The sequence below is a fragment of the Ornithorhynchus anatinus genome, chromosome 8 (genome assembly GCF_004115215.2).
Source record: "Ornithorhynchus anatinus isolate Pmale09 chromosome 8, mOrnAna1.pri.v4, whole genome shotgun sequence".
NCBI lineage: Eukaryota > Metazoa > Chordata > Mammalia > Monotremata > Ornithorhynchidae > Ornithorhynchus > Ornithorhynchus anatinus.
In genome coordinates this window covers 13,679,005-13,684,127 of record NC_041735.1, presented here as the reverse complement: position 1 = coordinate 13,684,127, position 5,123 = coordinate 13,679,005, and positions in this window count along the sequence as shown.

The window sequence follows — 5,123 nt, the reverse complement described above, 5'->3', positions numbered from 1 at the left end:
AATTTTTTATTGAAATATATGCCTTGAGTTTCTTTTTATTTTTGTAAACCCAAAATACAAGTTTCCTAATCTGTTACAAACTGAACATCTCATTAATGCCATGCTTCATCTAAATACACTATAGTTTCTCAGAAAAATAATAGCCTTTGGGAACTGTTGGAGGCAACTGATGTGAGGAAGAGGATCAGAAGTCCATGAACTCTAAAACTAATTCAAAATGAGGATTTGCCAGTTTATGTTACCAGGATTATACCTGTCTTGGCAGTCTGTAAACAGTTGCCTTTATTAAATATATATTTTTTGCTAAAACATTTCTACAGTTTTACATTCTGAGAGCCAGGTAAAGCTCATTTCCCATGTCCAGGATTAAATGCCTACTCTGTTTCTTCTTGATTTATTTTATGACTTTAATTAACCGGTTCTGCCCTCTTTTGTCTACCCCAAACTAATTTTTGCTTAATTTTTAAGACTAGGATAAAGACTTATTTATAATCTCAGACCCAAACAGGTATTTTCATGCCCAAATATTTCAGATCAATATTATATAGCCATTTTCAAATATAAATGACCATCCTTTTTATGTACCAGCAGTTTTTAATATAACATAACATGATTTTTATTACTCAACAATTGTACCACAACCCAGTCTTCATCGGCAAATGGGTTCATTGAAATCTATGAAGATTTATGAATGCCAGAATGAGTTAATAAGTAAAATGCTGTGTCGGTTTGCATTTGTATATTATTCATCTAGCATGGACAGAATAAGCCACTAGGGTTTGGATGCATCCAATCGTGAGCAAACAGACCCATATAATGTAATGGGCAATCTATTAATATCTCCTCAAAATTCAATCGCTCAATGGCACTTATTGAGAACTTAGTGTGTACAAAGCACTGTACTAACTGCTTGGGAGAGTACATTATAAGAGAGCTGGTAGACACCTCCCCTGCCACAGCAGGAGCTTACAGTCTAGAAGGATATTCAAATACAAAATTCCTTTTTACCTCTCTCTGTGATGCTAAACAATAGATTTACCCAGATAATTATGACTCAAGGGCCAAATTTCAGCAGGCAGAACAGGTGAGGCTTGAAAGCCTTCAATTATCATGCACACATTTCGCATACTGTAAAAAGTATGTGTTCATTTTTAATTGTTAAATTTGCATAATTGTCCTAGTCACCTGACTCTACAAACAAAAACTTCTCCTTTCATTTTAATTAAATCTGTACGATTGTGCCACTCCGCTTTTGTCTGTAAGGGGGCGCTCTCACCAATTTCATTTTCCCTAAATCCCCGCTTTGTTTCGGTCCCTTTGTTAATATAAAACGGTCAATGAAAGATGGTTTTCAGTGAGAAAACGGATCATTCTTCTATATGGACGAAAATTTCTACTTAAGTTTCATTCGTGCCAAATCTAGTTATATTTGCCCTTGAAAAAAACAAAAACCCCTTCTGAAAACCAGAGAGAGACGAGGGTTTTCGTGTTTAAGATGCTTTGGTAATGGCAAGGGCAGCAGCAGCTGACAGGTTCCTGCGAACCGCAACGAGGTTTTGCGGGCGGAATTAAAAGATAATAATAATGTTGGTATTTGTTAAGCGCTTACTAGGTGCAGAGCACTGTTCTAAGCGCTGGGGAAGATACAGGATAATCAGGTTGTCCCACGTGAGGCCCACAGTTGATCCCCATTTTACAGATGAGGTAACTGAGGCACAGAGAAGTTAAGTGACTTGCCCACAGTCACACAGCTGACAAGTGGCAGAGCCGGGATGAGGAGGGGGCATCCTCAGCGTCAATCTTTGCAGCAAGCGAAGTTGGACATTCGAATCAAAAGTTTTCCTGGGAGCCTCGCTGCTCTCCTAAGTAACCAGACCTAGGCTATCCATTTATTTAGTTATGAGACCTTAATCCTCCCTGCTCTCTGGCTCTGGAGGGCCCTCTTTAACCTAGCGCCGAGAAGAAGAAAATTGAGGCTATTACCCAGAAAATTATCCCCCAATCCATCCCAGTTTGGCTCTGTTATTTAGCTATTCGGACAAAATCCTTTATGGTTTGGATAATCCGGGTAATTATCTCCATTGTAAATTGCCCTCTTCACTTCCCTAGGAATCTATCTCCCCGATTTACCCTTTCTTAAATCCAGTGAACCTCGTCCACTCCTCAGGAGGTTGGTGAAAAGCGTCGCATCTTGCCCTGGACTGGAGGAGAGACGCCCCCAGAAATTAAGGGCAAGAACTGGGGGGTCCTGGGGTTGGGGTGGGGCGGGCCCAGACCTGAGAAGACTTGTGAGCCCGTCATTGGGCAGGGATGGTCTCTATCTGTTGCCGAACTGGACATCCCAAACGCTTAGTCCAGTGCTTTGCACATAGTAAAGCGCTCAGTACATACTATCGAATGAATCTGCGATGTGAGGGCCGGATGCTTTGCTTCTCTTGGGTTTTCTTTCGCCGAGCTGTGTCTGTCTCTAAAGGGCTAGAGCAATCGTGGGGGAAGGAGAGAGAGGAAGCCAACTTAAAACGACACTTAGGTCCGTCCACTGTGCCTCTAGGTCATAATAATAATTTTGATATTTGTTAAACGCTTACTCTGTGCTGAGCATTGTTCTATGCGCTGGGGTAGATACAGGGTAATGAGGTTGCTCCACGTGAGGCTCACAGTCTTCATCGCCATTTTACAGATAACTGAGGCACCGCGAGAAGCACTGTGGCTTAGTGGAAAGAGCCCGGGCTTGGGAGTCAGAGGTCATGGGTTCTAATTCCGCTCCGCCGCTTGCCAGCTGTGTGACTTTGGGCAAGTCACTTCTCTGTGCTTCAGTTACCTCATCTGTAACAGGGGGATTAAAACTGAGCCCCACGTGGGACAACCTGCTCACCTTGTATCCCCCCAGTGCTTAGAACCGTGGTTTGCACATAGTAAGCGCTTAACAAATATTATCACTATTATTATTAAGTGACTCGCCCAGGGTCACACAGCTGAAACGTGGCGGGGTCGGCATTAGAACCCACGACTTCTGACTCCCAAGCCCACTGGGCCACGCTGCTTCAAGGCTGTATTGAGCGCTCCTGTTTCCAGTGACTTTGGGGATCCCAAGACCCGCAGCTGGAGGCAGAGAGAGAGAGACAAAGAGGGAAGGGAAGGGAAGGGAAGGGAAGGGAAGGGAAGGGAAGGGAAGGGAAGGGAAGGGAAGGGAAGGGAAGGGAAGGGAAGGGAAGGGAAGGGAAGGGAAGGGAAGGGAAGGGAAGGGAAGGGAAGAAAGAAAATGCAACAGTTCCTGAGTGGCTGAAGCCGGGCCACCGCTGCCCAGCTGGATGTTTGCGGGTGGTTGGCAGGGGAGGGGACCGCCTGGTTGCGGTGCCAAGGAGGGTGAACCCGCACCCCATCTCCATTACTGCATCGCATTTGAGTCAGTCCCCCTAAATCACTCAAATACACGCGCCACCCACACACCCGCCCAGAATTTATGTCCCCATCTTCATCCCCCATTGCTTCCCCTACCTCTAATTTACTTTAGTATCTGTCTCCCCCTTTAGACTGTAAAGTCCTTGACGGCGGCGATCGTGCCTCGCCTACTCTCCGAAATATTCATTCATTCATTCAATAGTATTTATTGAGCGCTTACTATGTGCAGAGCACTGTACTAAGCGCTTGGGATGAACAAGTCGGCAACAGATAGAGACAGTCCCTGCCGTTTGACGGGCTTACAGTATTCAGTTCAGTGCTCTGCCCTAATTGAGCGCTCGGTAAATACTACTGATCGATCTGGGTACGGGGTAAAAAAGAATCAAAGGGGAATGGGGGAGAAGGGGTGCATGTGTCTGCATGTGTGTGTTTGGCTTAGTCCGGCGTCCAGGGCTTAGTACAGTGTCTGGCACACAATAAGCGCTTAGCAAATACCATCTATATTTTGGAGGATGAATGCGGGAGAAGGGGAAGTGTGCATGTGTGTGTTTGGCTTACTCCGGCGTCCAGGGCTTAGTACAGTGCCTGGCACACAATAAGCGCTTAAACCATATATATATATTGGAGGATGAATGGAGGAGAAGGGGATGTGTGCATGTGTGTTTGGCTTACTCCGGCGTCCAGCGCTTAGTACAGCGCCTGGCACACAAAAAGCGCTTAATACCAGTTTTTTTAGGAGGATGAATGGGGAGAAGAAGTGTGTTGGGTAGGGTGGGGATGTGAAAGGAGGACTGAGGAATGGGGAGAAAAGGGTGTGTTTGTGTGTGTTAGGATGAGTGCAAAAGGATGAATGGGGAAAGTGTATGTGTGTGTTAGGATACGGTAGGAGTGCAAAAGGATGAATGGGGGAAATGGGTGTGTGTGTCAGGATACGGTAGGGGTGCAAAAGGATGAATGGGGGAAATGGGGGTGTGTGTCAGGATAAGGTAGGGATGCAAAAGGATGAATGGGGGAAATGGGGGTGTGTGTCAGGATACGGTAGGGGTGCAAAAGGATGAATGGGGAAATGGGGGTGTGTGTCAGGATACGGTAGGGATGCAAAAGGATGAATGGGGGAAATGGGGACGTGTGTCAGGATACGGTAGGGATGCAAAAGGATGAATGGGGGAAATGGGGGTGTGTGTCAGGATACGTAGGGTGCAAAAGGATGAATGGGGGAGATATGTGTGTGTGCGCGCTTGCTCTGTGCAGCTGCCTTCGAGTTGGTGGAGTCTCCACCTCTTCTAGCAATTTGAACCTATGACTGCCAAGATCCATTTACAACGAACCATCAACAGGCCGGGGTGGGGGCCGGGGTGGGGGCCGGGTCGGGCCCGGTGGGGACAGTCACTCTCACCCTCGCTGCAGAGGTGTGGGGCGGGCGGGCTGACCGACCGCTCCGAGGGGCGCAGGCACCAACCAACGGACGGGTCCCCTCCCCTCCAGCCTCCTTCTCCGCCGGCGCTGGTGCAAAGCGGAGACCCTTCGGGCCGCAGCAACCGAGGTGGCTTCGGAGTTGGGGACCTCGCCCGTGTTTCCGCCGCCTGGGCGGGCAGGCGGGCGGGCGGCTGGTGGAGAGAGGGGCTCTTCGGGCGGCCGCTGAGCCTCGCAGCCCCGCGCAGGGCTCCGCGCTGGCTCCCCGGGCAGCTGTCCCCGCCCCCGCCCCCGCCCCGGGCTTGAGG